The 12,145-nt window shown below is 44.5% G+C and overlaps 1 protein-coding gene across 4 annotated transcripts in view; it reads left to right on the top strand.

Moving 5' to 3' along the window:
• IFFO1 (intermediate filament family orphan 1) overlaps positions 1–12,145 on the top strand; it is a 390,911-nt gene that overhangs the window by 218,048 nt on the left and 160,718 nt on the right. The gene's annotated exons all lie outside the window — the stretch shown is intronic.

Here is a 12,145-nt window from a genome sequence, read left to right as displayed (position 1 = left end):
CTACTAAAAATTGGTCCTTTCCTGTGTCCAACAGAGCCTCTCAAGGCAAATCCAGGTGCTCAAAAGTCTCTAGATACCAATCACGGGTTCTTACAGGTCAAAGCAATGGGGTGCCTCCACCTCCAAATCTGGAGGAAACAAAGCACAACCCTACAGTAGGCAGTCTCAGTGACTTCCCTCTACCATCACCAAGCACTTATCTTTTGGCAGCCCCCTTGGGGGGAAAATTAGCACTTCATGCTCAAAATTGACAGTTAATTACCCAGGAGAAGTGGGTATTAAACATAGTGTCCCAGGGGTACAGATTTCATTTCCATACTTTGCCAATTCCAAACGGTTGGCCAGATCTGCCACAAAATCAATGGGCAGAGACTCAGAAACAAGTTACGTCCCTCATGTATATGGGGGCTATTCAACCAGTACCAAAACAGGAAAAAGGACAAGGTTTTTATTCAAGACTGTTCCTGGTACTCAGAAAAGTCAATGTCTGGTGTCCAATACTGGACTTATTGATTTTGAACACGTTTCTGGACATTCCAAAATTCAAAATGCTGACTTTACAACAGCTACTGCCTATGCTGGGCAGGAATGCTTGGTTAGTGACTCTAGACTTAAAAGAAGCATACCTGCATATCCCAATAAGGGAATCATGCAGAAGATACCTCAGCTTCAAGGCAGGTTTTATGCATTACCAATTCTCTGCACTGCCCTTTGGCTTGTCTACTGCGCCCAGGGTCTTTACAAAATGCCTGGCACCAGTAATTGCATTCTGCAGACAAAGAAGCATTCAAATGTACCCTTATCTGGACGACTGTCTCATTCAAGCAGAAAACAAGGACATTCTTCTTCAACATCTGGCTTTTGTAAAAAGGCTACTAACATGCCTAGGGTACACAGTAAATGAAAAGAAATCACAACTGGTATCCTCTCACAAGATTACATTCCTGGGTGCAAGCTTGACTACAACTATCCAGATGGCTTACCTTACGCCAGACAAACAAAGGCAACTGACTATTTACTTCAAACAGATGGCAACAAAAACCCAATTATCTGCAAGACAAATTCTGCAGGATTTGGGGTTCATGGCATCCTGCATTCTACTAATTCCATATGCGAGACTGCATATGAGGAAACTTCAATGGTAACTAAAAAGTTTATGGAGTCAACATTGTCACAGTCTGGAAACAATGATTCCTCTCATTCCCTGCCTACAACAGGAGTTTCTTTGGTGGGCAGAGACATGTCACCAGAACAAGGGGACTGTCCTTCACTCTACCCCCTGCCACCCAAACCCTAACTACAGATGCATCAGACTATGCTTGGGGGGCCCACCTGGCGGGGAGATGCATTCAGGGCATATGGAGCCCAAAACAAATGCATTTGCATATCAACCAGAAAGAGATGCTAGCTGTTCAGAATTCCCTGACAGCCTTCAAGGATTTACTTCATCCAGGACAACTACTGAAAAAGATGGACAACACCACAGATGTCCTTCAAGGATGCATCTGCAGTCATAACATATGGGTTGTCCTGCCTCAGGCAGCCCTTCAGTCGGCCGGATTCCAAAGTCTGGGTCTGGCCTCGGCTGATGTCGCACTTTCCCGGCGTCAGGCGTCTGGGGTATAAAAGCATCAGCCGCCATTTTCCTCAGTCTTTCTTGCCGCGGTGCCGAAGCAGAAGCTGTTCGCAAGTGCCGGTCGGTCAGATCCAGAGATTTCAGCTACCGAAGACTTGAAAAAGCTAAGTACCCGTTGGGGACTCTTTCTTGCCTCAGCCGATGTCAGACAAAGTAAATAATTGTTTAACTTGTGGGAAACAAATACCTCATAAGGATTTCCATTCTTACTGCCTTCCTTGCTTAGGCCCAGACCATGACGTATCAGCTTGTTTAGCCTGTGCCTCCTTCAACTGCCGGACTCTTAGGCGTCGGTCGGAGTTTGCAGAGGAATTTTGGAGCCGCTTTTGCTTATAAAATGCCGGAGACTCCGACCATATGGTCAAAATGCAAGGAAAAGGACCGACACTCCACGACCCGCGGTTTTGGCTGAAACTACGGCTAGGCCTACATGAGTGTCTCTGTTTCGGCGAAACCGAGTCCACGATTCCTACTACGAAACCATACTTCCGACCACCGAGGCCAGAGAGGCCCCTGCTGAGTCGGCTTCAGAACTCCCTACGAAGCTAGTGTTCAGGAATTGTCCGACACCATACCTTTGGACATTTCTACCTGCATGCAGCTAGGCCCCCAGCTTCTATGTCTATTAAGGCCTTCTCCAGGGCTAAAGCTGCCAAACTTTCAAAAGCTTTGCCTGCCAAATCTACATCCCAGAGGCCTTCCTCTAGTTCACAGATCCTCAGCCTTGCTGAGGACCTTATCTTAATTAGGGTTCACAACCTCACCCAGACAGGGCCTCTCAACCTCCTCCAGACAAAAGGCCCAGGACTGACCCTCTGAACCTCACTCCTCAGATTACTCCACGGATGGATCTGATTTGTCAGACCACCAGGAAGGGGCCTACTAGCCCTATGAGGAGTCAGCTGCAGAGGAATCTATCCTTCGGCCTCCCTCCTGAAGAATTTTCCTTTGGGAGACTTTACACTCCATGAGAGAGCACTTTCAATGGCAAGGTCAGGATTTCTCTGATTCTAGAAAAGATTAAGGACCTTTTGCATTTGCCTCAGCATAGGCCCTTAGCTATACCTCCTGTTCTAAATGTAATTGATGATGTGCACAATGATGTCAGTACAGCCCCTAATTCTCTTCCTCCGCCCCTGCCAAACCTGACAGATATTACAGGGTCCCGGATTCTCATTTCCATCTGTATAAAGCCCATGCTGCAGACCCAGAAACTATTTCTCAGGGCCCTAAAGGGGTTGCAGCCGCTACTGCCAAAAATCCCCTACCCTCTGAAAGAGAGTCTAGAGCTTTAGAGATGGGGAAAAAGGTTTATACATCTGCTACTCTTTCTGCCAGGGCATTAAACTGTCAATTCCATATGATACAGTACCAAGAATTTTTGTTAGATCAACTGAATAAGAAACTTTCTTCTCCTTAACCCTTAGACCGTAAATCCCTTCATGATTTGGTACATAACTCACAACAGGTTAGTAATCATGTTTTAAAATGTGGCTATGATGCACTGGAGGCTTCATTTAGATCAGCTATGACTGGGGCAGTTATTCGTAGGCATGCCTGGCTGAAGGAGCAATCTTTGCCAGACCATGTCAAAGCTAAACTCCTCGATGCTCCAATGGAGAAACAAAATTTATTTGGCTCCCCTGCACAGGAGATTCTAAAAAAGGTTGAAGAAAAAGCAAAATCTGTGCAAACAGTTAAAGATTTCCTGCAAGTTCAACCACCGAGGTTCAGCAGAAACTGGCCTACAAAGAATTGGTCCTTTCCAGACTCGTCCAGAGCACAGAGGGGCAGAAACAGGTGCCCTAGAGGCAGAGGTCAATCGAAGGGCCCCTACAGAGGCCGTCAGTGGCGGCCTGCCAACCAGAGGAGTAGTGCAACAGCTACAACTACAACCACTACTACAGGACAGACCCAATGACTTGACTCTGATTCCGCCTACCAGGGATCAACTGGAAGCACCCTTGGGTGGAAAGCTGGCTTTATTCTCAAAAAACTGGCATTGCATTACAAAGGATACATGGACATTGCAAATAATAGACAAAGGATACAGGTTTCACTTCCACACTTTGCCAAAAAGAAGCGGAATGCCAAACCTTCCACCAAACCAGAAGGCGGTGGCTTTAAGACAAATCAGCAATTTACTTCAGATGAAAGCTATAGAAAGGGTACCATGTACAGAACAAGGCCAAGGATTTTACTCCAGACTATTCCTTGTACCAAGAAAAGAAAACCAATGGAGGCCTATTCTCGACCTGTCCGCACTCAACACTTATCTCATTGTGCCAAAATTCAAAATGCTGACCCTACAGCAACTTCTTCCCATGTTGGGCAAGGAGTCTTGGCTGGTGACTCTAGATCTCAAGGAGGCATACCTGCATGTCCCTATCCAACTAGATTGCAGAAGACACCTCAGATTTCTTGCAGGATCAGAGCATTATCAATTCTCAGCATTGCCGTTTGGCTTATCTACTGCGCCCAGAGTATTCACAAAATGCCTGGCATCAGTAATTGCACATTGCAGACTTCAGGGAATTCAAATTTATCCATACCTGGACGACTGCCTAATACAAGCGGACAACAAGAAAAAATTGTTAAAGGACTTGGCCTATGCCATACACCTGCTACAGACCTTGGGATACACAGTCAACATCCAAAAGTCAAGACTAGTACCATCCCAAAGGATAACCTTTTTGGGTGTGGATCTGGACACAATCACCCAGATGGCTTTTCTCACAGAAGAAAAACAAAAACAACTTCCAGATTACTTCATGATTCTGACAAGACAAACTCATCTTACTGCAAGGAAAGTCCTGCAGGCCCTGGGTTACATGGCATCATGCATAATTTTAATTCCACATGCCAGGCTGCATATGAGGAAATTACAATGGTACCTAAGGAGTGTATGGTCTCAGCACAGTCTAGAAACCATGATACCAATCATTCCATGCCTTCAAAAGGAATTCCTGTGGTGGGCTCAGGCCTGCCAGTCCAACAGAGGGTTGCCTTTCAACAAACCAAAAACAAGGCAGACCATCACCACGGACGCCTTAGACCGAGGATGGGGAGCACACATGGAAGACAAACGTATCCAAGGCCTATGGCCTCAAGGGCAGCTAAGCATGCACATAAACCAAAAGGAAATGCTGGCAGTGAGGCATGCAATTGAGGCATTCAGACCCTTCCTCCAACAAGGACATCTGTTAATAAGGACAGACAACACCATGGTCATGTGGTACATAAACAAACAGGGAGGCACACATTCCTACCCTCTATGCCAGATGGCTATGAATCTGTGGAATCTATGCCTGAATCTCAATATCCAGCTGCAGGCCAAATTCGTATCAGGAAAAGAAAATGCACTAGCAGACAGCTTAAGCAGTACTACCATGGATGCACACGAATGGATGCTGCATCCAGACATCTTCAAACTCATAACAAAGACATGGGGAATGCCGGAGATAGATCTGTTCGCCTCCCCACTCAAACACCAACTGAAGACATTCTGCTCAAGGACATACCACCCACAAGCATGGAGGGTGGACTCTCTCTCTTTCAGCTGGAATGCCCTAACAGTATATGCCTTTCCACCTCTCCCATTGATGTACAAGGTTCTACTGAAGATCAGGGAGGAACAGCTAAAAGTGATACTAATAGCTCTGGGCTGGCCAAGACAACACTGGTACCCACTATTGAGAAGCATGTCTCAGGCAAATTCATGGCCTCTTCCCCTATGGCCTCTTCTTCTAACGCAGAATAATTTCAAGACCCTGCATCCCAACTTGAAAACATTGCAGTTAACTGCCTGGAAAATTCCTTAAATCCCAACCAAACTGTTTTTATCTCAGAGGGTGAAGGACATTATCCTGGAGGCTCGCAGACCTTCCACAAGGAAGACATACTCAGCTAAATGGAAGAGATTTCTCATTTGGAGCACATCAAAGGGCACAGATGTCACAGTGCCAAACCTAGCACACATCCTAGAATACTTAGCAGAATTGTTCCACAATGGCCTGTCTTATTCTTCCATTAAGATTCATGCTTCAGAAATTTCAGCAGAATACAATATGGATCCACCTATCTTCTCACACCCTCTTCTCAGGCAATTTTTGAGAGGGATCAGAAATGTTAAACCTCCAAGAAGACCCCCTCTACCTGCATGGGATCTCAATTTTGTGCTGGAAAAACTGACACTACCTCCTTTTGAACCAGCAGCATCAACAGACCTACAGTTTTTATCTTGGAAAACTGCATTCCTTCTGGCAATCACTTCAGCAAGAAGAGTATCTGAGTTACAAGCATTAATGGCAGTGCAGCCTTTTCTTATTTTTCACCAGGATAGAGTGTCACTAAGAACCAATCCTACTTTCATGCCAAAGGTGGTATCTAGGGTATCCTTGAACCAAGCTATTCACTTGCCTACATTCTTCCCTAACCCACAGAACAAAGGGGAAAAACTTTTGCACACCCTGGATATACACAGACAACTATGCTACTATTTGGACAGAACGAAAACTAGTAGAAAAACTTACCAACTTTTTGTAGCATATGCAACTGGGGTGCAAGGAAGAGCAATTTCCAAACAGACAATTTCAAAATGGATAGGAAATTGCATTCGCTTTTGTTACTCCTTTCATGGAAAGGCAGTTCCTGAAAATATAAGGCTTCACTCCACAAGGGCCACAGCCACCACTACAGCTTTCCTACGAGGGGTGGCTACCAAGGACATTTTAGAAGCTGCTACTTGGAGCTCCGTGCATACATTTGCCAAGCATTACAATTTACCTTTATACTCCAGATCCCGAGCAGGGTTTGCAACTGCAGTGCTGCAGGGGATCTTAACTACACCATCCTTCTCTTAGTACCTCCTCCCCCAGATTGGCTATGGTATTCTACCCATATGTTATGACTGCAGATGCATCCTTGAAGGACATAGTACAGTTTTGTACCTACCATAAATGTAGATGTCCGATAGGTATGCATCTGCAGTCAATACCACCCTCCTTCCCCTGTGGTATTCCTAGGGTACTTACCCCTCTTTCAGCTAGCTGGGGGAATCTATTATGGTGTATTTGTTTGTTTATACATGTATATAATTTGCAAATGTTTGGAACTTTTCAGCATTTATCCAAATTTAGCCTTCCTAGAGGGCACCTGGCATCTGGGGCAAGAAAATCTGAGGAAAATGGCATCGGCTGATGCTTTTTTACCCCAGACGCTCTGACGTCGGGGAAAGTGCGACATCAGCCGAGGCCAGACCCAGACTTTGGAATCCGGCCGACCGAAGGGCTGCCTGAGGCAGGACAACCCATATGTTATGACTGCAGATGCATACCTATCGGACATCTACATTTATGGTAGGTACAAAACTGTACTTTATGTGGTACATAAACAAGCAGGGGGGTACACATTCCTACCCCCTTTTCAGACTAGCCATGGCATTGTGGAACACAGCCTTGACTTATCAAGTGCATCTTCAAGCTCAAGTCCTGCCAGGAAAACAAAATACTCCGGCAGACAACCTAAGCAGAAATCTTATGGACCCACATGAGTGGAAACTGGATCCACAAATCTTCAGCATGGTAACACAAAAATGGGGGACCCCAGACATAGATCTATTTGCCTCTCCCCAAAATTATCAGCTGGACAAATTCTGCACAAGGACTTATCACAGATAAGCATGGAAAGTGGATGCCCTATCCTTCAGATGGAAAAACCTATCAGTCTACGCCTTTCCCCCTCTGCCTCTTCTCTCCAAGGTCTTACTAAAGGTCAGACAGGAAAAACCAAAAATGATCCTAATTGCTCCGGACTGGCCTCGCCAGCACTGGTACCCAATTCTAAGGAATATGTCTCAACTCCCTCCTTGGTACTTGCCTCAAATACCTCATCTACTGTCTCAGCAGAACAATCAAATTCTACACACTCAGGTCCAAACTCTGAACCTTTCAGCATGGTTGATCATGAAATTATTCAAACAACACCTCTCAGTAAATCTGTGATGGATGTTATTTTGGAAGCCAGAAGGCCTAGTACTAGAATATCTTATGCTGACAAATGGAAGAGAGTCTGTGCTTGGAACCAAGCACAAGGAACGGACACAGCAAAACCAAATATCCCTCAGATTTTGCAATACTTGACTGAGATGCTTGACAAGGGCCTATCTTTTTCTTCAATAAAAATCCATGCCTCTGCCATCTCAGCTCATTACAACACGGAGCCTCCCATCTTTTCTCTTCCTCTGCTAAAACAGTATCTTAGAGGGGCCAAAAAATTTAAGGCCTCCCAGAAGATCACCAACTCCTGCATGGGACCTCAATTTTGTGCTGGAAAAACTCACCCTGCCTCCTTTTGAACCAGCAGCTACTGCAGATATAAAGTTTTTATCTTGGAAAACAGCTTTCCTTTTGGCAGTCACTTCAGCAAGAAGGGTTTCAGAACTACAGGCTCTCATGGCTGTGGAGCCTTTTATTACATTTTACCTGGACAGGGTGTCCCTCAGGACCAATCCTTCTTTTATGCCTAAGGTGGTATCCAGTGTGGCTCTTAACCAAACTATTCACCTGCCAACATTTTACCCAAATCCGCAGAACAAGGTGGGGGGGGGGATTCTGCATTCATTGAATGTACACAGACAACTAAGATTCTACTTAAACAGGACCAAATCTCTAAGAAAGTCTGAGCAACTACTGGTGGCATTTGCTTCAGGATCAGAGGGGAAGGCTATATCAAAGCAGACTATTTCAAAGTGGATAAGCCACTGCATTTGTTTCTGCTACTTGCATCATGGTAAACCTTTGTCCAAGAGAATCAGGTCACACTCCACCAAGGCTGCCTCTACCTCAGCAGCCTTTCTCAGAGGAGTTCCAACCAAAGACATTCTAGAAGCTGCTACATGGAGCTCTGTTCATACCTTCACAAAGCATTATCATTTGCCTCTCTTCTCTAAATCCAGGGCAGGCTTTGCCACTGCAGTTCTGCATGGCCTTATAGCCGCTCCTAATGCTATTTAGTTCCAGCCGCCCATCCATAGCTTTGGGATTCTACCCAAATGTAATGACTGCAACTGTGAAACATGAAGAACATAGTACAGTTGTGTACACTTACCATAAATGTAGATGTTAGAGTGTATTCACTGCTGCAGTCCGGGTTACCCACCCGCCATCCCCCTTTCTATACCTTTTCTATCCTTCACTATACTCAAAAGCCTTTGTGGTGTATTTGCTTTTAGTTGAAGGTAAAGTTTATGTTTCTAAAAGTGTATTTATATATTTACTGTTTACTTATATATATATATATATATATATTTTTGCTCCCCATTTGGGGGGCACCTGACATCTGGGGCAAGAAAAACTGAATAAAATGGCGTCGGCTGCATGTTTTATACCCCTGACAACCTGACGTCATGGAAGAGGAGACAGCAACCGATGCAGGACCCAAGACTTTGTTATTCAGGCCGACTGAGGGCAACCTGCCAGCAGATTAACCAAATGTAATGACTGCAACAGTGAATACACTGAACATCTACATTTATGGTAAGTGTACACAACTGTACTTTGCCAATGCCAGGATGAGGTACAGCACTATCAGTACTATGTTTAACTTTACAGAGTTTTTTGCCCCATACCTGTCAACCATTGAGCCTACTGCTATCAGTGTTCAGCCCATTCATTTGCCCCATATTGCGTATCTGCTGAAGGCAAGAACTGACTGCAGAGGCTGTCATCCAGGCAGCTCTTATGATGGTCTATGTTCTCTCCAGCTTCCCAGCACTGAGGTAATTTCTGTGAAGGCACTTACCCTACCCCTGGTGGCTATTGTGAGCACCCCCATCTTCATTGGGCATCCTATGCCCATTCCCCAAGCCCTATTGCCATATGTTTAGAATAACTGTCTGTATAAGTTCTGTCTCAGATGGCACAGCAGAAATGTATAATTTCATTGTAAAGCATTGAGGTATTCACTTCTAAATGTATTGCATTTAAATGCCATTTAAATGTGCAGTTCTGCATACCTTCCCAGCATAAATATGGCATATGGTTAGACATCTAGCAGCTTAGTGCAGATATAGTGAGCGCTTTACCATGGGTTTGATTCCCAGAGTCTCCATTTGCATACTCTGTAACTATGAGCTTGTCCCTTAACCAAATGATACTCCTACGTTTCACCTGAAAAGCGGCCTTTGTACCTGGTTACCAAATAAATATAATAAAATGTCTGCAAGATTCACTTAATATGTCTTGGTATCGCACCAAAATAGGTCTGCTGCAGGACTGAAAACATTGGGTCAGTGATGCAGGGTCATGTCATCCACATTGGAGCTATTTTGTGCTGTTGGTTTGTTACAATTTAATGGTGCTGTTTAGTCTCACAGTGTTTGACAGAGTTCAAAGTACAAGGCCACTAGTGAAGGGGTTGCCAGTCTCCCATCCCATGTTCTCCTTTAAAGATCAGAGTGTGTTGGACTTCTGGTTATTTATCTGTGTACATTTGAATGTGCAGCTGATCTTATGTACCTCCTCCTCCTCATTATCTTCAGCCCCCTTTTTCCCATTTTTCTAGATGGGGTCGGGGTATCGTGTTGTCGCCACTTCTCTTGATTCAGTGCCACAGTCCTGCCTTCTTCAACACTCCTGCCTGGCTGTCGCAGATCTTCTTTCACACAGTCTGTCCACCTCTTTGCTGGATGTCCTCGCTTCCTCTTACCTTCTTCCTGTCTGTCCCAAATCTTCCTCACCAGATTGTCTTCTGCTTTTCTACACGTGTCCAAGCCACTGTAATCTGTTCTCTTTGATCTTTTCTGCAATTGAAGCTACTTTGGCTTCTACTCTTATGTCCTCATTTCTTCGTCTGTCCCACAGTGTGGATCCTACCACCCTTCTTAAGCACTTCATTTCCATGATCTCCAGCTTCTTCAACTGTTCTGCCTTTACTGCCCAGGTTTCTGTACCAGACAGTAGTACTGGTCACACCACTGTCTTGTACACCTTACTTTTCAGCTTCTTTGACATTCTTTGGTCATATTCTACACCTGACACTCTATGCCATTTGGCTACCCCTTCTGGTTCTAGCTTTGACCTCTTCATTCAGACTTCCCTTCTCCTCTAGGTGATTCGGTCATGTTGACTGATCTTATGTACCTGTTGAAAGGTAATGAATTAATACTTTGATTTAGCTTTCACAAAGGAGACTTAGAAGAGGATGTCATAATGGGGAGGTGGGGTGAGGCAGGGCAGAATGTCAAGCATAGTGAACAGACTCCAGAATAGGCAGAGAGGAGACCGACAGAGAATAACATGCCAAGATAAGAAGGGTTCAGTGCTGGCAGATGCTGTGATGGAGATTTTCAGCAGGTCAGTGGCTACTGAGAAAGAGTATTAGGATTAGTAGAGTTTAAAATATGATACAAAAAAATCCAGGTGTCTACCTGACTGTCACACTAAGAGTCAAGACTGGTAAAGTCATGCAGAGAATTATGAACCTTTCCTAGAGGACAACAATCTGGGACCTCAAGTCAATGTGAGTTTGTGGTCAGAAGTAGCTGTCATTCAAACTTGATCTAGTTTAATTACCGGGTTACAGACCAGCTGTCAGGAAGATACCAGTAGGCAGTGGTCTACCTGGATTTCTCCCAGGCGTTTTACTCAGTTCAACACAGCAGTCTGAGAAGAAAACAGATGTTTAAAGCTATGAGCTGTTAAGCTTATTTTTATCCAGGGTTTGATTCTCACTGCCTCTATTTATCCACTATGTAACTCTACGTAAGTCATTTTATAAGACAATGTGCTGTGGTACAGTTGTTAAACTCAGCTAGAGTCCTCAATGGCCTCCTCGACCACATGCCTAGTAAGTACCTGTGGACCTACAGAGGCTTGGTGATGCACAGTTAGTACCTACAATTGTCTACCACTCCTCTCCCCACCTCTGTCCTTTTTGTTCAGCATGACCCTTTTAAATCACCCCAACACGATGTCCTGTTGTCATATTTCTCTTGTTTCTTCACACCAGAGATGTTGTGTCTCAGCTGCAGTACTTTGCATCGAACAGCACATATTTATATTGTACACAGAGGTCACAAAGTTTAGTGCCCTTGCAATATGTTCCTGGAAGTACATCACAGGTAGGTAAAGCCTACAAGTTGTTCACCAGCTAAATGTTGTTGTCTTGAGTTTGCTTCCCCCCATTCACCACTCATTTACTGTTTTTATTTGAGAAAGGTCATTTAACCAGGTAGTACTCACAAGTTACCTGAGAAGAGAAGCACTTTTGCATAGTTGTTTTGTTTAGTTAACAGATTAATGTGGAGTTCTAATTGTGTAGGTGTTGTGACCTGAATCTACAGACAGTCTCTGCAAGCTCACTGTCATTACTACCCCAGTTTTAGAGAAATGACTTCAAAAGGTCTGCTCTGGCATACAGCTATTTATGAATTCTGGAGTTCACTTTAGAACAAGTGTGTGTGTGTGTGTGTGTGTGTGTGTGTGTGTGTGTGTGTATATATACATGCGT

Source organism: Protopterus annectens, chromosome 8.part0 (genome assembly GCF_019279795.1).
Source record: "Protopterus annectens isolate FY-2018-M chromosome 8.part0, PAN1.0, whole genome shotgun sequence".
In the NCBI taxonomy this organism is placed as follows: Eukaryota; Metazoa; Chordata; order Ceratodontiformes; family Protopteridae; genus Protopterus; species Protopterus annectens.
The sequence above is the reverse complement of the archived record's forward strand: the minus strand, read 5'-3'. Positions and strand labels throughout refer to the sequence as shown.